Consider the following 23,394-nt stretch of genomic DNA (forward strand, 5'->3'; position numbering starts at 1 on the left):
CAAAAAGGTTGACTCAACCATTTGGTTTCATTTCAAACAAACTGAGGTAAAGAAGTATCTCTAGTTCGTGCCCTGAACTGATTGTTCCTGCTCATAATGTCCTTCCAGATTTTAGAAGTAGTAGCTCACACCTCCTCCTCTCTAGCCTTTATTCATATTTTACAAGGGAAAAGAAGCCTTCATCCTTTCGAACTCCCAATCAGTTTCTTACATTTGAATGAAGTAGCTGCATCAACTGGAATGAAGAAAATATTCTTTCTGCACCCGCAGAAGAGGCTAGTGCTGCCAAAATCTGGCTGAGTGTTTCAATAACTTCTGGATGCCCAGGTGCTTAGGCAATGACTTCCAACAGTTCAGTGCTTTGACTTCCTCTGACACTTGGCAGCAAACATGGACTTCTTCATATATGTACTTATTTAAATTACTTTAATAGGCTGGAGCAACTAGAGGCCTTAACATCACTTGTCATCATTTCAAATTTTATACTGGATAAGTTTAAAAAAAAACTTATCAATATAAATTTAAAACACCCAGTTTAAATAAAAATAAAATCTCTTTTGGGGGGATTGGGGTTGGGCTGTGAAAAAGCCACTGATTGGTCTTGCCCTTGATTTTAAAAGAACTACTTCATCTGAGAGAATCAGAAACTGCTTGTATTCTAGTCAAGGAGAGGAGGCAGCAAAATTCATCCTAGCAGTAATCTGTTGGGCCTTATTTGCTCAGCCTCAAACAAACAAGCGTGCAAAACTCTAGCTAGTCTCTTTTATGTAGGCCCAGCTAAGAGGTGGTGGGAGGGGCAGGAATGCTGTCTCCGTCCCGGATCCAGTAGCAATTGCACAGGATATTGCCTCAAAACCTACATTTTACTGCCAAACTCTCTAAGCCATTCCTCTCCTGCGCTCCTGGTTTCTAAGTTTCAAATCCACAAAACCTTCCCCTGACAGTCACTGCCCAGGTGGTGCAGCAGGCAGAGGAACCTGAGCAGTAACATTGTGACACCAGAGGTAACTCAGCCACCTGTCGCTCCCTGACTCCACTAACCCGGAGCATAAACCCGAAGCCTGAGCCCTGCCTTGGGCATCGCTCCCACGGAAACCTGCAGGCTCATTTACTGACTTATGCAAATCACCTGTGGAGAGTTAGCACTGACTGGCTGAATTCACTCAAGTCACAATGCCCTTCAGCTTACAGCACTAATGGAAGGGGCACAGGGTGGAAATCAGGCTTTTCTGGTGACCCGTTTTCCAATTGAGAAGAAGGGACAAGAGGGAAGGAGGAAGAGGGAAGCAAAATGGCCACATTCCAAACGCCCCCAGCGAGTCACAGATTAATTCCAAGCCCAGAGGAAACCACTGTCGTCTGACTTTCTGTTTCACTTCGGCCATAGAATGTGCCTCAAAATAATTCCCATAGGAATTAGAACAGGTTTTTAGTAAAACACCCACGCTTGATTTTAAAAGAGGCCAGTTGTGGAAAATCCAGCACAACCTCAGTGAATTGCTCCAAACTCTGATGTTAAAAATGCTCCTCGCCTTATTTCCAGTGTGTATTGGTCTAGCTTCAACTTCCAGCCATTGTCTGCTCATAACCTTTAACTGGTAAAGGGAAGATGGAGGCTTGCTGCAGCAAGGCTCCAGGGCTCTGCGAGGTTCCCCCTGCCCCGCATCCCTGTCCTGCCTGGCTGTTGGCAAGGGAGCTCTGTGAGGTCACAGATGCCTCACTCATAGAATCATAGAGGGGACCTCAGGAGGTATCTAGTCCAACCCCCTGCTCAAAGCAGGACCAATTCCCAACTAATTGTCTTTGCTCAATGGGCTGAGTTCCTGCCAAAAGCTTTTGTGAAGTCACTGCCACACCCACCTTTCCCTGGCAGGCCTGACCTCTGCCCCTGGCCAGCCCAGCTGGATGTTTGAGCTGCACCCTGGATCACCCCACTTGCTCATTATTGATTCTGGGGAGCAAGCAGGCCACCCAGTAAAACAGCAGAGTCTGTTCCGCACCCCACGCTGAGTTTTTCATAGAGGCATCGGTTGTGAAACAATTCAGTCTCCTGATGTGGCCTCTATTTCACGGGCTATGAAATTTCACACTCTTAGCACCCTATTGAGCCCAATTGCTTGTAATTCACTAAAAGGCACCTTCCCAACCAGTTATGATGGTAGGACACCAGGAAACAGAGACTCCACCTCTCCCCAGGGTAATTTCTTCCAGTGGCTAGTCTCCCTCACTGTCATAATTATATTGGAAATTGACAACCTCTGATAAGGGCCCAATTTATGACAATCTTTTAAATAATTTAAATAGAAGAGAAAAATAACGTTCAGTAGAGCATGTTCACTGCCAAGCTTTTCAGACAGTCGCACCACTGATGTGATAGCTAAGGCCCCGGAAGCAAAGTAGCTGAAATGCTAACCCAGCTTTGGGCAGCAGTAGCTTCCTTGAAAGGTGCAGAAAATATTGTCTTCCTTTCAGTTTATTCAAATCGTTCAGTTCAATCAACTAGTTTGTTGAAATTCAAGAAAACCATTGGGAATTCTCAAAACAGGCAAACTTGTTTTCCTCCTCAATCTAGGGATAAAAACTAGGGATAGATCTACTGGTTCATCAATCTAGAAACTCGTGGAGACAAGAATGTATCATTTCACTTCACTAACCACACATCAAATTGCCTTTGTTTAAGAAATTTGTTAGTTTGAAATGCAAAACATTTTGATACAACTTCTTTCTTATGCTTCTCTTTCTAGCTCTGGCATGCCCTTGCTGTGTGACCAGAGAGGTCACTTCTTTCTCTTCCTCGGTATCATGGGGATGGAGAAAATTCTCTCAGCCCTAGCAGGAGAGAGATTTGAGCAAGTCAGGCGCGTTAGGGTCCTCGTGCTCTAAAGGACAATGGGCGATTGTTGTTTGGGGCAAGAATCCCAACAGATTTGTTACTTGTCCCCAACCAAAGCCAATAACACATCTTTGTATTTTCAGTCATGAGTTAGACATTCTGTCTCCTCAGCCCTCAGCTGTTCCTTGGATTAGGGAGGCTTGGATGGTAAGAGAACTGGAATTATTTTACTGGCTTCTTGGGTGTTACTAGCCCATGAGGGTCTCAGTCTGGCCCCCAAGGCCCACACTCCCAGACACTAAAGATCAGGAGGGGTTGATTTCACTCAAAGTGTTTTGTATTTGCGTTTTGAATTATTTTCCTAATGAAAGATTGATTCTCACGAAATCTTAGAGCTGGCAGATGACAGAACAAGGAGCAATGCTCTCAAGTTGCAGGGTGGAAAGCTCAGATATTAGCACAAACTTTTTCCCTAGGAGGGTGGTGATGCCTTTGAATCTGCTAGGATAGAGTCCCCTATCTTGTATTTAGAGCCTGTATTTTTTCTTACCTTCTACACAGATGACAATATCTTTGTGGTTCTCCTGGCTGAGGGGAATGAGAAATGAGAAACACACAGAAATGAGAAACACACGCACAGACTCTCTCCTACAGCAACTGTCTCTGAGAGACCACGAGATGGAGGCTTGCTGCAGCAAGGCTACAGGGCTCTGCGAGGTTCCCCCTGCCCCGCATCCCTGTCCTGCCTGGCTGTTGGCAAGGGAGCTCTGTGAGGTCACAGACGCCTCATCATCTTTGCCCAATAGGCTGAGTTCCTGCCAAAGGCCTTTGTGAAGTCACTGCCGCACCCACCTTTCCCTGGCAGGCCTGATGTCTGCCCCTGGCCAGCCCAGCTGGATGTTTGAGCTGCAGCCTGGATCACCCCACTTGCTCATTATTGATTCTGGGGACCAGCCAGGCCACCCAGCAAAACAGCAGAGTCTGTTCCGCACCCCACACTGAGCTTTTCATAGAGGTTATGAAACAATTCAGTCTCCTAATGTGGCCTCTATTTCACCGGCTATGAAATTTCACGCACTTTGCACCATATGAAGCCCAATTGCTTGTAAGTCACTAAAAGGCACCTTCCAGAATGACAGGCAGTTTTGACGACAAGACACCAGGAAACAGAGACTCCACCTCTCCCCTGGGTAATTTGTTCCAGTGGCTAGTCTCCCTCACTGTCAAAACTGTGTGCCTACATCTCATTTGAATTTCTCTGGCTTCAGCTGGCAGCTGTTGGTTCTTGTTGTGCCTTTTTGGCTAGATCGAATTAGCCCTGCCCTGTGAAATCCGATCTCCCGTCCTGCTGGACCCTCAGCCAGGAGAACCCAGTAGGGGCCTCCTAGCTGTTTCTCTGCCCGGCTGGGGACAGGACTTCCTCTCCGTGGGGATATCAGACGCACCTGCAGAGGCAATGCAGAAGTGAGTGCGCTGCATCAGCCCGGCGTTGGGCTCAGGGCTTTGCTCTTGGCAGTTCTGCTCCACTCACGTCTCTGGGTGCCCGGACTCAGAGCTTCTGGCCCCCTGTGGCTGCAGCCAGTGCTGGGGCACCGGGCTCAGGACTTTCATGCCCCTCCCCACTCCTGCTGGCGCCTAGGTGCCTGGGCTCGGGACTTCTGCCTGGCCTCTGCAGTGAGTGCTCAGGGCTTCCCTTGCAGTTCTTTCTGGGGCTCAAGGGTCCATTTCTCTGGATGCCCCGAAAATGGTAGGAGCCAAGGTGCTCCCAAGTAGTCGGTAGGAGCTGAGGTGCTGCCAACAGCAGGGCCCCACCTGCACATGTGGGAACCTCCTCTAGCTTCAGAAAGGTTGCTGGCTGCTGCCCTTGGAGCCCAGGTCTGAAGGCAGCACAGAAGTGAGGGTGGCAATGCTGTGACCCCACCACAACAACCTCTGAACTCCCCCATTCTCCCAGGTTGATGGGACCCCCATGGTTACAATACCATGAAATGTCAGGTGGAAACATCGAAATGGTGACGTTGGTCAATTTCAAGGCCAGAGGTTTGTAAACTAGTCAAAGTGAGCCCTGAATTTGGTAGGGACCTGGCTATTATGAAGGCCTGAGCAGGTTTGCACTCCCAGTTCTCCTGAAAGGCCATGGAGAATTCCTGCTGCCTGAGAAACTTTCCAGAATAAGTTACCAGGACTGGGAGAGAAATGAAGGAAACCAACCAAAGCCTGAGCTAGGATGGAGAGCATTGACCCAAGCCGTGTTTGAACCCTCCAACCCCACCTGCCTGCCTGCGGTGAAACGGACCGAGGGGCACTGATTTCTAGTTGTGAACTTGCTACCGACCGTGGGCTTCAGCACAAGCCGCACAGCCCATACTCTGAACTCTTGGATAAACAGCAAAGCTGGCTTTTCGAAACCTTTCCACCCCAGTGCCCTGCATCCACTTGGGATTGTGCCCAGCAGAGGCTGGTGGAGGAGGAAGGGAGAGGAGGCCATGCAAATGTTGTGGCATCTGCACAACCCCCCAGACACACACAGCAATGAAGGGCATAATATCCAGGACAGTAACTGATTTGGCCATAACCTACCAAATCCTCAGTGTTGAAAGTCCAATTTCTCTAGAGAACAATGGGAGGGAGGGGTTAGAGAGCTGCAGTAACCACGTGGACTTCCGGTCTCTGGCCAGGCACATCCCCCTCTGCAGAGTTTTCACTGCTATTGTCTCCAAACTGGTCCTCCTGATCTGATGTGAGGTCACTTCCTGGCCTTTAGGCCATTGGCAGGATCTTCCCTGTTCCCAGCTGCAGCATCACCCTCATTATCCTGCCTGATAAGGATCCCACCAGGGCTCAGCTAAATGGCATGTGGCATGACAGGCTCTTTGCTGGGGGCCTTGGCAGCACTCAATCGAGATCTGAATCGGACGGGCACGGGCAGGTGTGTTAGGTAAAAAGCAAGTTTTACTTACCTCTTTAGCACCCGAGTTCGTGCGGAGTTGGTATAGGGCTCAGAAATCTGTCAGAGACCAGACAACAACTCGTTGATCAACGGGCTTACACAATCCTTAGCTTAAAAGCAAAGCTTCGGAGTAAGTGTGGCAAGTTTATTAGGGGTGAGCATCAATGTTTATACACAGAAGTAAACAAAGTGATTAACAGATTATAATGGTTATGCATAATCAATCAAGATTCTACAGGATAAAACAGGTTAAAATGTAAATTGGAGAAGACAAAAGAGGAGATGGCTACTTATGGCTACTTATTGGGAGGAGGGTCATGAGTAGTTCGCAGGTCAGAGCTTTTTGATTAAAAGTTTCAGATAGAGACATGAAGTCTGAGTTAAGTTTCAGTTCATAAAAAGTTCAGACTCAACAGGTGCATTTCCTGACTTTTTACTGGAGTCCTGGACCTCTCATGCTGCTGCTGCAAATGTTCCTTCTCGCTCAGCGCTCAGCAGCAGAATGCTCCTTGCCCTTTGGCTGTGCAACATCCAGACGTCTAGTCCTGCTGCTCTGAAAGAAACCGTCTTCACAGCTCTAATCCTGGCAGATATTGATTAAAATCTTGCCATGCTCCTCTAAGTGTATTTGTGATTGGACGTGCTTCTTGCTAGGGGGGATTTTCAGATACATGAACTGCATAAAACAGAGGGAAAGACAAAAGGAAGCATCAACATGTCTAAGAACTTGAACAATATTTGAAGACCATATATTGGTGTCTAACTACCTCCTGCTGCCAGGAAATGCAACTGGTATTTTAACGACACACTCACTCCGCTTGTGCCTGACTTGTGATTCAGAGCTCTGAGGAATTCTGTCCCCTGGTGTTGGCAGAACAAATAAACCCCACCTCCCATTACACAATCCATTTGAGTTCAAGAGAGCGAGATCTCTATCTTGCAACAAGCTTTAACATTACGGGGCAAAGACTAAGATGAGAGGTCAATTTTTCTTGCAGTTCTAATACCCGAGGAAAACTCCAAAATCCATTCTGTCAACCAAGAGAAAAGATGGTTTTTCTGTTCTCAAAGTGCTGATGCTTTTGACCCCAAAATGTTGTCTTCGTTTTCTCACAAAATAACTTGCAGTGAAATGGGACCAACTGCCTAAACTATCCTGAACGCTGCATGTCAGAGTTTGGGAATATCAGGACAGATCATCACCTGGCATCAGTTGTCACGGATCCATCAGCATCAGCAGAGCTATGGTGATTTATACCAACCGCGTGTCTGGTCCATTGTGCTGTAACGAGTTAAAAGATTTCATACGCTGTGCATATGAAGATGAAAATGTAGGGTGGAAGGGACCTCATGTAGTCGAGTCAGGCTCCGCATGCTGGGGCAAGACCCCTTGGTTTCAAAGAATCTTGTTTAATGGAGGGTTTTTTCTTCTTTTTTGTTCTTTCTAAAAGGTGCTTCATTTATTTGAATATCAAACATTTTCATTTAAAATTTCCCAGAGTAAGTTTTGTGCTGGTGAAATATTCCCAGTCGACAGCTCTGGAGAGAGAATATTGTGAATAAAGACAGTACAGAATGGACTGCGCTTCCCCAGTGCACCATTCTCTGCCCCCATGGAAGGTCTCATGGGTTCGGGGTGGATACACACCAACAATGGAATGAAATCTCTCTTGCATAGTTGAGTTTTCTTCTTAGTTTGAAGCGGAGAAGGAACAGGATCATCAGGACCCACCTAGCTTCCAAGGGAATCATCTTTCTTGATGCTGTTTGACCTGCAATTCATTGTGGCCCATTAGGTGGAGATTCTCTAGGAAGTTGCTTTATGACTCTGCTAATGAACTATCTTCTGAGAAGGACAGACTGGTCCTGCCACTGTCTCCAGTCACTCACGGTAAATTATAGAGATTTGTAGCCATAGGTTGTACAGGATGATAAGATACTGCATGTGAGCACGGGAGAGAGGGAGATGTTTTACTTGGTATTCATTAGGTCCTTTTCTTTGGAGGCGGAAGCTTTTCCAAACTCACTTGCTGTCTCTGCTTCCCACTGCAGAACTCCAGTTTTAGGCTGTGCAAGAAGCCAGAGTAGGCATGAGGGTCTCACCCATAGTTTTAATTCAGCTCCTGCTGCTTAACTTGGCTCTTCATTCATATCTCTTCAGTTAATATACAGTGAACCAGTGTGAACATAATCTTACTGATTTCAACAAGAATGCTGATTATTGAACTTATCAGAGTTTATTCCTAGTTTGTGGTTTTAATTGACTTCTTATACGTAGCATAGCTCCTGCTTTAATTATGAAAAGGTGATAGACAGGTAGACACTAGACAGACGGATGTTTTTCTATGGGGATAGATAGACAGAGACATGGTTATGTCTGGGGTTAGATAGACAGAAACACGTCATTAGACACACACAGGAGAAAGGAAGGATGGTCCAGAGGTTATGGCACTCATCTAAGACTTGAGGGGTCTGAGTTTAAATTCCGCCTCCACTGCAGACTTCCTTTGTGATCTTGAGCAAATCACTTAGGGCCAGATTTTTTAAAGGGATTTCAGTTCCTAATTCCCATTGAAACCAATGGGATTTATGTGGCCTAAATACCTTTTAAAAACCTGGGGTTAGTCTCCCTCTGTTTGCCACTTGTAATATGGAGGCAAGAGAAGGAACGTTGTAAGCAAGACACAAGAAGTGATTCTTCTGCCCTTACTCCGCACTGATTAGGCCTCAGCTGGAGTCTAGTGTCCAGTTCTGGGCACCACTTTTCAGGAAAGATGTGGCCCAATTGCAGAGAGTCCAGATAAGAGCGACAAAAACGCGAGTGCCATGTCTCCGTGTGGCTCACAGAAGCAGCAGCACATCCCCAATCCGGCTTCTATGCATAGGGAAAGCCAGGAGGCTCCACACGCTGCCTGTGTCCTAAGCACCGCCCCTGCAGCTCCCATTGGTGGGAACCACAGCCAATGGGAGCTCCAGGGGCAGCGCCTGCAGACAGGGCAGTTTGCCCACCCCTGGGCTAAGGGCACACAGTGTCCGCAGTTGCATGGCCCATGATGCTAACCCCCATCACTCCCTGGTTAAATCTTCAAACAAGCCCCTTTGTGCTTCCTCCCATTCTGCCCCCCACACTCGGGAGGAGCTCCCTGTAAACGTCAGCAAAACGACCTCCTCAACCCAGGGACTGTTTGACTCTTTAATTATTGCCTGTCCAGCAGGCTTGCCATCTCCTTCTGAACTTGCTGTTGCTCCTGGTTACCTCGGGGTCTACAACCGCCCGAACGCCCACAACGATTGGATCCAGGAGAACGTGCCTGGTGTGACTTTCAAGGTGGTGAACTTCACTACCACTGTCAGTCCGAATGGTGCCAGTCTGTCTGCCACCGTTCCCAGCGTCCTTCTCCTTGTTGTGTTTCTGCGACTGGTCATCTGAACCCTGTCCCCCCGCCTCCTAGACTGGCTCCCCATCACACCCCAGTTCTTCCTCATCTTTGGTGCCGACAGACCATGTGTGCAGTGACACTAGACCCCAGGATTCACACCCTACACACGACTGTAACAATCTTTGTGCAAAATACACATTGTGAGGTATCATTTGAAAACTGATAACTCTCTGACCATTCATATCCTTGTGTGATATATGTACGCGATGGGTGCTAAGAGTTATGGACATACACTGGAATGGTCACTAAAATGAGTTCAAACTCCATATGCCGGGGGAGTTGTTAAACAGATTGATCCTAAGTGAAGGACTGTGTGTTTACCTCAGTTTACATTCAAGCCGCACACAGACCCATCAAAGCTCACACTGAGAAGCGGGGGACAAGACAGCCTGGTGTCTACGCCCAGCAGGAGAGAGAAGCTCTTCTGGGTTTTATTTTTCAGAAGGGTCCATTGCAAAGATTTACTGGTCTGAACTTCATGTGATAATCAACTGAATCAACTGACTGGATACAATAGTGCTGTGTTATACGAGAGTACGGGGTGAGGTTTTTCTGAAAACAAATGACCCCCTGGTGCTTAATATCATTGTGAAATGTCTGTATAAACACTATATGAGGAAATGTGGATACTTTATGATAGGCTTTAAAGTCTGCAGCCAAACAGGGAGACACAGGTTCTCTTACAGACTGCGGGGGAGGGAGGCGCTAGGTACCTGTCTCCCAGGGCCAGCTTTAGGAAGTGCGGGGCCTAATTCGAACAGTTTTGACGGGGCCCCGGCAGGGATGACTTAAAAAAAAAAAACACTTAAAAAAAAACCACCTTTCATTTCTTACATGTATTATTTACTTTCCATGACTAGATACATAACAAAATGATATATTACTACATAATATTGTATATGGCTCTTTTCTTACTCCCACTTGGGTACTTTCTACCAATATCTCTTGATCTCTTGCCCATATTGATAGAAGTCACCACATTCTAAAAGAATATTAATTATAGATTTTCACTTTCATATTAGGAAAATAATTTGTTTTGATAGTTGTACAACTGATTTTCTTCAATAATGTTTATTTTATGCCCCCTCCTTCCCCCCAGCACTGCCCAGCCCCGTGGAAACACTGCCCCCACCAGCGCTGCTCGCCTCGCAGAAACAAACCCTCCTTCCTCAGCGCCACCCCATCAAAACAGCTGTGGGCCAAAGAGGAAGGTTTGAGGGGGAGGGGGGAGAAACGGCACCCATAGGCAAAAAGAAGTATTCCATTCTATGCATCCGAAGAAGTGGGCTGTAGCCCATGAAAGCTCATGCTGAAATAAATTTGTTAGTCTCTAAGGTGCCACAAGTACTCCTGTTCTTTTTGCAGATACAGACTAACACGGCTGCTACTCTGAAACCTGGCACACATAGGGTGACCAGATCACAGCAGTAAAATAGGACCCACCCCCTCCCCGCTCGGCCCCACCATCACACTCCTCTTCACCCCCTAGTCCCCCACTGACTTGCTGCGTCCCTCCTAGTCAGTCCCCCACCCACCACTCGCCTCCTTTCACTTTCTCCCTTCCCTGCCAGAAACCCCCATGCCCGCCCCTAAACCCCCTGCTGGCTCACTGCTCACCTCTGTGCCCACCTGCCACTTGCCCACCCGCTCGCCCCCGACTCGCTGCTGCACCCCGCCCCCCAGTATATAGTCTTATTCAAAGACCCAGGGGTCACTATATTACTGCACACAGCAGTCAATCAATGGAGTTGTAGATAAATCGCTGCATTATGCATTTTTGTATAACTTTTACATGACTTTGTATTGAACCTTAGTAATATGTTATAGCAGGCCCCTAAGGTAGTGTAATTAAGGTAAAAGAAAAATGTCTTTTTGCTAGAAGTAGAATAAGATCTTCTCTCCACTTTGTAATCAATTGCCCTATTGAATGAATGAGGTGTGAATGAGGAAGGTGTGGAAGGCAGCACCTCCAGACAGCTGCAACCCTTGGAGAGGGGCTGGGAGCCAGACCAAGGAGCTTTGCCCAGGGCTGAGTGGGACGGAGTTTGGGTGCTGGGTGCAGGCTCCGGACTGGGGCACGGGGTGGGGTGCAGGAAGGGTGGAGGGGTGCCGGCTCTGGGCGGGCATGCTGCGGGGTGCGGGCCGGCTTTGGGACAGTGTTGGGGGGCTGGTGGGGGGTGCTGGGGGGAAGGGACTGCCATGTGGCTTCCTTCCTCCTGTCCCTCACCATAGCCTCAGTGGGGGATGGAGCTGCCCCTTGCTCAGTGTTTGCAGGAGTGGTGGCTGGGGGGAAACCCAGTCAAACTCTGGTTTTACTCTTTCGCTGATGGGTCACTTAAACCCCTTACAAACTCCTTCCTGCCTCTCTCACTCCCCTTTTCTACTGGGCTTGTTTGATCTTTTTGGTGGAGCCAGATGAAAACCACAAACCCCAGTGAGAGCAACAGGCAGGAAGACTAGACTGAACCCACCACCCAGCCTAGTCCATCCCAGAGCCCAGGACTGAGGGCAAATGTCCCCCCACCCCCAGGGCACCTGCTTCCACTCCTGGCCTCTCCCAGCGCTGCCAATGATTCTGTGTGGCTGCATCGGGTGGGATTTCAAGCAGACCCCACAAACCCCCGCTAAATTCACCCCTGTTTTGCGACCACTCTCCACCAAAAGCACCTACCTTCCCTGCCCTAAAGCTGCTGGATGGCTAGAAAGCTGAGCTGGGCATTTGATTGAATTTGATCTAGAATATTATCATGTCCCCCCCCACAAAAAAACCTTAATATCCACAAAGCTTTAGGGGGGGGGCTATTCCCCCCCATCAAGCCGGTCTATTTCATTGTTGTAGGGCAAACGAAGGAGCCATAATTTAATGAAAATATTCAGCCCCTACAGCGGTCTTGCAGCAGGGAAAGCAGAGTTGATGGGAAGGGAACTGGTTTGGATAGGAGCCCCCGTCCTCCTCCTTTGCAAATAATTTGGAGAGGGGAATCTGATCACTCAGTGCCTCAGTTTCCCCTCCTGCGGGGGGTGGGGGGAAGGGAGATAAAAGTCTCAGCCTGCCCTGTTGCAGACCTTTCGCATTCTCCCCTCTGGATGTATTTGATTTCCTCCTCCAAACCTCCCTCTCTCTCTCACCTGGAGTTCACAGCACTAAGTCCGCGGCACCGAGTGCCTGGCGCGGGAGGCTCGGGCGCGGGAGTGGGGCAGGAGGCGATTGTGGGTAAGGGGCTCCGGAGAGGAGTGCAGGGGTTGGGGAGCAGGGGGAGGTGCAGGGTTGGGGATCAGGAGAGGAGTGCGGGGGTTGGGGAGCAGGGGGAGGTGCAGGGTTGGGGATCAGGAGAGGAGTGCGGGGTTGGGGAGCAGGGGAGTGCAGGGTTGGGGATCAGGAGAGGAGTGCGGGGTTTGGGGAGCAGGGGGGAGTGCAGGGTTGGGGATCAGGAGAGGAGTGCGGGGGTTGGGGAGCAGGGGGAGGTGCAGGGTTGGGGATCAGGAGAGGAGTGCGGGGGTTGGGGAGCAGGGGGAGGTGCAGGGTTGGGGATCAGGAGAGGAGTGCGGGGTTTGGGGAGCAGGGGAGGTGCAGGGTTGGGGATCAGGAGAGGAGTGCGGGGTTGGGGAGCAGGGGAGTGCAGGGTTGGGGATCAGGAGAGGAGTGCGGGGTTGGGGAGCAGGGGAGGTGCAGGGTTGGGGATCAGGAGAGGAGTGTGGGGTTTGGGGAGCAGGGGAGTGCAGGGTTGGGGAGCAGGAGTGTGAGGTTGGGGAGCAGGGGGGAGTGCAGGGTTTGGGGAGCAGGGGGAAATGCAGGGTTGGGGGAAGGGGAACATGAGAGGAGTGCCAGGATGGAGGATATCGGAGTTTGGGGAGCAGGGGGAAGTGTGGGGTTTGGGGGAAGGGGATCAGGAGAGGAGTGCGGGGTTTATGGAAGGGGATTAGGAGAGTTGTTCAGGGTTGGGAGAGTGTGGGGTTTGGGGAGCAGGGGGGACTGCAGGGTTGGGGTGAAGGGGATCAGGAGAGGAGTGCAGGGTTGGGGGAGTGTGAGGTTTGGGGATCAGGGGAGGAGTGCAGGGTTTGGGGAGCAGGGGGAAATGCAGGGTTGGGGGAAGGGGATCAGGAGAGGAGTGCGGGGTTAGGGGGGAAGGAGATACTTGAACATCAACCTAGGCAATAGAAGGGAAGGGCTGCACAAGTGGGGCCCTGTGATGGAGCGTACATGGAAAACGCTAGGTGCTGTATGAATCTGTGCAGGTGGCTAGCTCAGGATGGAGCTGTTGCTCTCCCCAGACCCTCTGAGCATTTGCCACTGGCTCTGCTCACACTCCCTAAACTGTTTGCAGGGCTGAGCCCTGGCAGAGCAGTGTTGCCAGTTGGGGCCCAGCCCTTCCCAGCACTGGGGGAAGAGAGGACACCTGGTGTTAAGGCTCTTGTTAAAGTTGCTAATCACCAGTTGTGTGTTTGTTAATATCACTTTTCACAGCAAGTCCTGGCAAATTAAGACCTGGATGGGGTGGGGATTGAGGCAGCGGGGGGCAGGGAAGATGGATGCAGGGCTGGGGGAGGCAGCAGAGGCCAGGTGCAATGGACGGGGGGCCCCGGCTACCGCATGGTCGGGGGGTGAGGATTGGTGGCTGGGGGTCAGTACCTGCTGCTGTGTGGTCAGGGCTGGGGATTGGCATCCACTGCCATGTAGCCGGGGGTTGGCACTCGGGGTCCACATTTGCTGCCACGTGACTGCGGAAGGGGTAGGTATCGGTGTCCAGGGCCAGCATCCGCTGGATCCCAGGGTTGGCACCTGATGCCATGTGACCAGAGCCAGGGATTGGCACCAGTGGCCAGCACCCACAGGAGCTCAGGGTCGACATCCAGGAGCAGTGTCCAGTGTCAATGGTCAGGGCTGGGGATCGGAGTGCGTGGCCGGGCGTTGGCGCCTGGGGCCAGCAGCCACTACCAGGGATGGTGCTTGGGGTCCACACCTGTTGCTGTGCAGCCAGGGCTAGGGGTCAGGATCCAGAGCCAGCACCCGCCGGAGCCTGAGGCCAGGGATCTGCACCCAGGGCAGGCAGCCGGGCTGGGGAGCTGCTGGAGCCCAGGACAGCACCCAGGACCAGCGACCATGGCTGGGGTTCGAGTGTGCTGCCGGGGATCAGCACCTGGGGACAGTGGCTGCCACCGGGATTGGGGGTTGACGCCATAGGCGAGAGCCAGGGATTGGAGCCTGCGGCTGCGCTGCCAGGGGTTGGAGCCTGAAGACCCGTGGCTGAAGGCCAGGGCTGTGAGGCCAGAGAAGAGCTGGGGGTCAGTGCCTGAGAGCCTGCTGTTGGCACCTGAAGCTCCATGGCTGGAACCCTGGTCTGCAGCCAGGCCCAGGCTCCCTAAGTCCCCACCACCCAACCACACCAGGGCTAAAGCGTGAGCCCCACTAAGTCCCCCTTCATCCCAGGTAGAGAACTTACCTTGCTCCTTCAGCGTCGTTCCCCACCTGTCTCCAGAGACAATGCAGGGGGGCGCATCCAGGAGCAACAGGGAGGGAGGGAGAGGGGCTGATGCTTTGCATGCTGTCAATGCGAGAAATGCTCATTCCTTTAAAACCGTTTCACCTTTGGTATGTTCCACACCTTGCTGTAGTCATTAGTTGCAGCCACAGTGGAATGCAATGATATCACGATACCCCAGTAATACAGTGCTGGGAGCTCACCATGAGTATTTATTCAACTCACATCTGCAGTAAAGCTGTGTTTCACAGTGCTCTGTATGAGACCTTTCCTCCTGGGTTAGGCAGCCTCTCAGTTGCATCTGCTGCATAAGTATGTACCCTCAATGGTGAGATTGTTCGCATCCAGATCTATGCCCTCTGGTCAGACCTGATTTGCCCTGGGTTCATGATTGTGTTATATAGAGTCTTGGTGTCCATGTGACCTCCTGCTTGGTTAGAAATGTGTCTCTCTTTTCCTGGCTAGTTCTGCATATACTAATAATGACAACCCGCCACTAACACAAGAACTCTGTGGTGAATGGAAACACCCCCATCATAGGTGACCATAAATGATATCACTCTCCTGAGGCTAACACAGAGAGATAAAGACCGAATGTTGTTTGAATGTGACCAAAACCCAGGACCATTCGCTGCCATGCTTTGTGCTGCAATGATTCCAGACTACTTGCTACTGGCTTGGCGTGGTAAAGTGTCCTACCGTGGAGGATGGAACAAGGCAGCCCTCCCCGGAAACCTTCTGCAAAGGCTTTCAGAGTACCTCCAGGAGAGCTTCATGGAGATGTCCCTGGAGGATTCCCGCTCCATCCCCAGACACATTAACAGACTTTTCCAGTAGCTGTACTGGCTGCGAATGCATCCCAAGTCTTCAGGGCAAATCAAACATTAAACACTATTGCTTTTAAACCCTGTACTGTAGTTACAAATGTGCAGAGGTACCTTCTCCAGCTTCAGGGTTGGGGATCCCACCTTCAGAGAGTATTGGCTCCAGGGTGATGAAAAGGTCCTGGCTGCTGGGGAGAATAGATTCACCTGCTGTGCATCCTCCTCCTCCTCCTCATCCACAAAATCCTCCTCCCTCTTGCGTGAGACTTCCCCCTTGCAGATGTCCACGGACAGTGGTGGGGTAGTGGTAGGGTCCCCCCCAGAATGCTATGCAGCTGATCATAGAAACGGCATGTATGGGGCTCTGACCCAGAGAGACCGTTTGCCTCCTTTGTTTTTTTGGTAGGCTTGCCTGAGCTCCTTAACTTTCATGCGGGCACTGCTGTGTGTCCCTGTGGTAGCCTCTCTCCATCATGCCCTGTAAGATTTTGGAAAATATATTTGCATTTCTTCTTTTGATCGGAGTTCGCCTGCATAGATTCTTCTCCCCATACAGCAATCAGATCCAGTATCTCCCTTTCGGTCCATGCTGGAGCTTGTTTGCGATTCTTGGGGGACTGCATGGTCACCTGTGCTGCTGAGCTCGCCACACTGACCAAACAGGAAATGAAATCCAGAAGTTCCTGGGGCTTTTCCTGTCTACCTGGCTAGTGCATCGGAGTTGAAAGTGCTGTCCAGAGGGGTCACACTGGAGCACTCTGGGATAGCTCCTGGAGACCAAATACATCAATTTGCATCCACACTACCCCAAATTCAACCCAGCAAGGTTGATTTTAGTGCTACTCCCCTCATCGGGGAGGAGAACAGAAGTCAATTTTAAGAGCCCTTTAGGTCGAAGGAACGGGGTTGGTTGTGTAGACGCAGTCATTTTAAAATTGACCTAACGTGGCTAAAACCGACCTAACCCCATAGTGTAGACCAGGGCCTGAGGGATATGATAGAGGTCTATAAAATCATGAGTGATGTGGAGAAAGTGAATAAGGAAAAATTATGTACTTGTTCCCATAATATAAGAACTAGGGGCCACCAAATGAAATTAATGAGCAGCAGGTTTAAAACAAATAAAAAGAAATTCTTCTTCACGCAGCGCACAGTCAAATTGTGGAACTCCTTGCCTGAGGAGCTTGTGAAGGCTAGAACTATAACAGCGTTTAAAAGGGAAGTGGATAAATTCATGGAGGTTGTTAATTAATGGCTATTAGCCAGGATGGGTAAGGAATGGTGTCCATAGCCTCTGTTTGTCAGAGGGTGGAGATGGATGGCAGGAGAGAGATCACTTGATCATTACCTGTTAGGTTCACTCCCTCTGGGGCACCTGGCCGTTGTCGGTAGACAGATACTGTGCTGGAAGGACCTTTGGTCTGACCCAGTATGTCCGTTCTTATATTCTTATGTTCTTATGTCATAGACTTGTGGATTCCAAGACCAGAAGGGATCACTGTGCTAAGCTAAAATGACCAGTATAACACAGGCCATAGGACTGCCCTGAATTAATCCCTGCTTGAACAAGAGCCGATCCTCTAGAAAAACATCCCATTTTGATTTTTAAAACTGTCAGTGTGACGGAGAGCAGGCTGTAGGGGGTGGGGGAGAGATCCCAGTGACGGAGAGCTGGGTCGTGTGGGGCTCCCATGCCAGAGCCAGTGGGGAGGTAGGTGACATGGAGAGCAGAGGCCAGGGCAGATTCGGGGTGTACGGGGTGACTCCCAGCAGTGGGGGAGAGTGTGACAGATTTTTGTTACCAAGCTGCCTGAGGCGTCAGGTGATCAGGCTGAGGCTGCAGGATCGTTAGGGGAGGAGATGACGAAGCACACCAAGTGTCTAAGTTTTAAAGCTTTATTAATAAAACAGCAGCAGAGAGCACTGGGGGTTCCCATGTCACTCAGAGGAAGGAAGAAAGCGTTAGTGCCCCAAGCCCTAACCCCCTTTCATACTCACACCCGCACTACCTGAGGCTGGCCAAGCCGGGGTGTAATGTAAGAAGAAGAGGGGGAGGGGTGGACAGGAGTTCTTGTCCCATTTACGTGTTGTCCAGGGTCTGCTGTTTTTCTCCGACTTGCTTTGGCTCTCGGGAGCGTTTTTAAGTCCTGGGTTCTTTTGGGGGTGTTTCGTTCAGGGTCCTCTGTTCCTGGTGCTCTTTGTACCAGTCCAAACCGGCTTTCTGTAGCCTCCTCAGCTTTCCCAAAACACACCAGCTCCACGGATGTGAGGCTGTTTTCCCCGTCGCTGACCTTGCCGTCTCGCTCGTTTTTGCAATCTCTGCGGCCCTGCTCAGCTTGTCGAGTGCCTTGACCTTGGACTGAGGCCAGCATCTTCTCTTCGGAGTTGAAGTGTCGAGGTAACCCGTTCTCTGCACTCTTCCTTCCTCCCCCTTTGGCCTCTCGCAACCTGCAAAGGAATCGTCCACTCCACTCTCACACCTTTAACCCTTCCCAAAATGCCTTGCGATGCTTGCAACAACGTTAGCAACATACAGTGCTGATCTGCCTCCCCAAGGGACCTGAGGGAGGGGGCCATTGGGTTGTGACAAGGTGGGGAGCATGTGAGCAAAGACCGAGGGGTGATCAGGGTGGGATCCAGACAAGGGGGACAGGGGCAGCTGCAGAAGCATGAGACATGCGGAACGGGGAAGGGGGTGAGGGGTCCCAGCAAGCAGACAGATTAAGGTCGCTGAGTTTAGTGGGGGTGTTTAGCAGACAGATTACGGTTTAGTGGGGGAGGTGCAGGTTTGCTTTGAGTGCATCAGGCAAAGGATTTGGGGGCATTTCCCGTTGAGGCATGTGCCTCGGTTTCCCCACCAGACACAGCTCCCCGGTCACTACTCATTATAATGGCTGCGCTGGATCACTCGACAGATCTCTGAGATGAGATCCCAGTACTGAGATTTTCTGATCGTTGTTGGCATCCACCGTCTTAAACATGTCCAGCGCTGCCTTCCGGTCCTCTGCGTTCTAAGCTCACCAAGGAAACAGCAAGTCACTGCTGGGGACCCATCGGGCACGTGGATCAGTAAAGGGCTTTACTGCCATATGTGTGTGTGTGTGCGCGCTGCTGCCCCCTGCTGCAGGGGGTCAGACTAGCAGGGCTCCCCCACACACAGACGTGTGTGTGTGTGTGTGTGTGTGTAGAAGTGAGATACAAGTCAAGCTCGAGGCCCATTGGCAGGGCTGTGGGGAGCCTGGTCTGGCATAGGAGGGGGGTCAGTGGGTCAGGATTTAGTGCCATTGGCAGAGCTGTGCAGAGCAGCGCTAACTCCTGGGAGAGCAGGGGGATGTGGGCCGGGACTGAGGGGCCCCAGCAGAGCGCTGTGTGTGGGGGGAGCCAGAGCTGGGCTCATCGGGGTCTCTGGGTTGGGAGTGAGGGGCACCCGCAGAGTTGTGGGGGATCCCCGGGCTGGGACAGCAGGGGGCTGTAGGTCAGGATTGAGGGGCACCAGTAGAGCTGGCGGGGAGCCCAGGGCAGGGGCAGCAGGGCGCTGGAGGGCAGGGCTGAGGGTCACAGAGAGACTCCACCCCCCCTTTGCTAGGAGCCAGTGGTTGATGTCTCCAGTTGCCTTGGGGAGCCAGTAGCCGGGTCTCACCGTGAGCTGATGGCTCAGCTCATTGCTGAGCAACGTCTGGAAAGCCGCCTGGTCCAGCTCCTTGGGTCCCTCGGAGCCCTCGGCGTATCTGTAGAAGCTGCCCACGATGGCATGGAGGCCCCTTTCCAGCTCAGAGCCCTCCTCTGCCATCTCGTCGGGCTTCCTTCCACCTCCAAAGCAAAGGCAGCTGCCGTCAGGATGGGCCCACCGGCCCCAGAGACCTCAGCTAGGAGCCCCTGTCCTGGGAAGGCTGGGGAGTACCTGCTGCTGGGGATACCAGACCTGCTGCTGTCTGTGGGAGGGAAGGATGGAGGTGTGGGGGGCTACAGAGAGAGATGTGGCCCAGCTCTGCTATGGTGATGGTTGAGCATCATTTTGTGCTAAAGGTCAGCGACTCTACGGGCTCTAAAATCTACCTATGAACTCACATTGTCTTGATATTTTCCCACCCAGCTCCACATCTGAACCTTCATCTCCTTAGGCCTCAATAACCCAGCTGTAAAACAGGGGAAACAGTCCTCCTCTTGTCTAGTTAGATTGTAAACTCCCTGGGGCAGGGCCTGTCTCTCCCTGTGTGTCTGTGCAGCGCCCGGCACAGCGGGGCCCTGATCTCAGCTGGGGCAGGGACTGTCTCTCCTTGTGTGTCTGTGCAGCGCCCAGCACAACGGGGCCCTGATCTTGCTGTGTGTCTGTGCAGCACCCGGCACAACGAGGCCCTGATCTCGCTGTGTGTCTGTGCAGCGCCTGGCACAACGAGGCCCTGATCTCAGCTGGGGCAGGGCCTGTCTCTCGCTGTGTGTCTGTGCAGTGCCCGGGACAATGAGTTGTCTAGCTGTTACTCTTATACAAATATCGTAACAGCAAGTGGTGGGTGACAGTGGCTGCAGACGATGGGTTCTGCGTGGGTCTGACAGATTCGGAGGGGAAAGGGGGAGGGTGCAGAGAAAATGTGGCATTACACTGAAGAGAGACCCTAGGACTTGGGCCATTGTTATTGGCTGATGTAGTGAAGGCTCCGTGCAGAACCAGGGCCCAGAATGGTCAGATTAGTTAACGACGCCTCTTACCGCTCCTCTCTCCGGACGGCTCCGGCTGCAAACTCTGCCCCATGGGCCCGCAGGGGAAAGTGCTCCTGGGTTGCTAGAGAGACCAGAATCGGGCATGAGTGAGCACCATGATGATTGCTCAGCAACTCTGTAAGGCTCAGGCCAAGACGGAAGCCTTGAAAAGTAACAAGAGTTAGAAATGGACAATATTGCAAACTATGGCTGTGGCTGTTAAATGGTTAAGACGACCCGCCCGGGGCTAGTAACAGGGACAGAAAAAGAGTGAAAAGAAACAAGAGACACAGCAGAGCCCGGGAAGCCGACAGTGCAGAGACATGATACCTTACGGCAGGTCCCGGGACAGCGCAGACGGTTGGAAACAGCTGCAGAGAACCTGGGAGAGAGGGACCTGCCGCCCCCTGGTCTGGTCTTGCTGGGCAACAACAAACTCTGGGCACTTTTGTAGTGTTTGAACAATGGGGACAGGAAGGGAACGTGGTGGCCAGAGCAGAATTAAAAGCTGGAACATGGAATGGCTGGAATGGGGCTGCAATGGGGACATTGGGAATGACCCGAACCAGCCACCTAACAAGCCACGGGCAGGGGCCACCCGTAGGATAAGATCCAGGCTCCGGTAAAGCCTGAACCGACACCTAGGCCGAACGGGAGAAGTGAGTGCCCAGGAGAGGGAAGCAGCAAACAACACTGTCACTGGACTGGTAAATCAGATGAGGTTAAAAATGGTCCAGGTGACAGAGCACATGAGGAGACGGGAGCTGCGATTCGATCACAGGGGAGTGATAACAAAGAACTTCCAAGTGGAACCCCGAGAGCGAGCGGGTTAACACCTGGGGTTGCTGCATTAACGCACGGAGGTGCCCAGAAACAGTTAACTGCAGCCGGCCAGGGCGCTCCTGCAACCCAGCTGGCAGGCAGACAAAAGCAACAGACACTGCGGGAACAAACAAGTTTTTCATGAGTAGGCAACAACCCCCACTCGAGTCGCCGCTGAGAGCCAGGATCAAAACCAGGGGTGCAGGTTCCCACCGTGTTTCACCCCCTCGCTCACAGCTCGTCATATAATCTGCATTCTACCCCACTGGTTACGTTTTCCTTTATATCCTCTCTCCATTTACTACACTCTCTGCTGCTGCCTGTACTTTACGATAACGTGACCGAGTTCGCTAATTTCTCTTGCTTCTCACCCCGTCCCCCCGCCTCCCCTCACTTCTGCCCTCTCTTCCTTTGAAAAGTGAAAAGTTACAGTTATTACAGATGCCCCCATTGCTGAAAAAGATGAAGCAACCGAAAACAAAACAACCAATGAACAAAGAAAACAAGCTGAAAACTTTCTTTTTAATAAACCCAACAAATTAATTATTTTAATCCTTCAGGAATGCAACAGCTGGAATGACTCCTAACTTTTGTGAAGCTATGGTTGCCAAGCAACAGAAATGCAGACTCTGCTTCTAATCCTAACCACTGACTAAGATTTGAAACATGGGCTTTTCTTATTTCCGTGTAATAGCATTTTTAAAAACAATTGCGAGTTTGTTTTGCATGTCACACATGTCATCCTGTGTTGTATGTTGTTTGTGTCATGTGACTATTTAAAAAAAATTGTTGCAACAAAAGTTAGTTTTGTACTTTCTTTTAATAGAAGTGGTACTGCATTATTTTAATATTATGGTTGGCATATAACACCTATTAATTCTTTTGCAAAGCTCAAAAAGGCCTGAGTGATAAATAGATGTATATATAGTTTTGCCTCAACAAGCCATGTAATTGCAAACAAAAAGCATTTTCTTTTATTAATCACAGGTTTTTTTATTCAAAGGAAACAGCGTAAGGGGAATCTTCAGCATTAACGTCAAGGTAATATTAGCAAAATGTCAATTTCGGGGGGTTATTTTATTAGGGCTGTCAAACAATTAACAAAATTAATCATGATGAATTGCAGTTTTCATCAGACTGTTGAACAGTAATATAATACCATTCTGCTAACCATTCATATGCCCCTTCATGCTTCGGCCACCACTCCAGAGGACATGCTTCCATGCTGCTGATGCTTGTTTAAAAAATAATGCCTTAATTTGTGACTGAATGCCTTGATGTATATATTTCATGTTACGGCAGTCTCGGATGATGACCCAGCATATGTTGTTCGATTTAAGAACACTTTCACTGCAGATTTGACCAAACACAGAGGAAGTACTGGTAGGAGATTTCTAAAGCTAACTACAGCACTCAACCCAAGGTTTAAGAATCTGAAGTGCCTTCCAAAATCTGAGAGGGATGAGGTTTGGAGCATGCTGTCAAGAGTCTTAAAGAGTAACACTCCAATTAGGGAACTAGAGAACCCGAATCCCCAAAAGAAAATCAACCTTCTGCTGATGGCATCTAACACAGATGATGAAAATGAACATGCGTTGGTCCTCACTGCTTTGGATTGTTATCGAGCAGAACCCGTTATCAGCCCGGAAGCATGTCCTCTGGAATGATGGCCAAAGCATGAAGGGGCATTCAAATGTTTAGCATATCTGGCATGTAAATACCTTGCAATGCCGCCTCCAAAAGTGCCATGTGAATGCCTGTTCTCACTTTCAGGTGACATTGTAAATAAGAAGTGGGCAGCATTATCTCCTGCAAATTGTAACCAAACTTGTTTGTCTGAGCGATTGGCTGAACAAGAAGTAAGACTGAGTGGACTTGTAGGCACTAAAGTTTTTGAGTGCAGTTATGTAAAAAAAAATTCTTCATTTGTAAATTGCACTTTCACGATAAAGAGATTGCACTCCAGTACTTGTATTAGGTGAAATGAAAAATACCATTTCTTTTGTTTCTTTTTACAGTGCAAATATTTGTAATCAAAACTAATATAAAGTGAGCACTTTACACTCTGTATTCTGTGTTGTAATTGAAATCAATATGTTTGAAAATGTAGAAAACATCCAAAAATATTTATAATAAGTTTAAATTGGTATTCTATTATTGTTTAACACTGTGATTAAAACTGAGATTAATTGTGATTAATTTTTTTAATCGAGTTAATTAGTTTTGAGTTAATTGCATGAGTTAACTGCGATTAATTGACAGCCCTTGTTTTTATAAACTTGTTTGTACCTTCAGATATAATCATAAGAATGTTATAGCAAAGATGTCAAAAATATAACAATATATA

At 50.0% G+C, this 23,394-nt stretch overlaps 2 protein-coding genes and 1 pseudogene across 4 annotated transcripts in view; 1 reads left to right on the plus strand and 2 right to left on the minus strand.

Annotated features, from left to right (window-relative positions):
* Positions 1 to 23,394, plus strand: part of LOC120394448 (C-type lectin domain family 2 member B-like) — a 1,239,960-nt gene that overhangs the window by 1,112,086 nt on the left and 104,480 nt on the right. The gene's annotated exons all lie outside the window — the stretch shown is intronic.
* Positions 1 to 23,394, minus strand: part of LOC120394454 (C-type lectin domain family 2 member D-like) — a 100,080-nt gene that overhangs the window by 54,146 nt on the left and 22,540 nt on the right. The gene's annotated exons all lie outside the window — the stretch shown is intronic.
* Positions 17,410 to 20,679, minus strand: LOC120394462 (annotated as a pseudogene).

This window comes from Mauremys reevesii, unplaced genomic scaffold (assembly GCF_016161935.1).
Source record: "Mauremys reevesii isolate NIE-2019 unplaced genomic scaffold, ASM1616193v1 Contig6, whole genome shotgun sequence".
NCBI lineage: Eukaryota > Metazoa > Chordata > Testudines > Geoemydidae > Mauremys > Mauremys reevesii.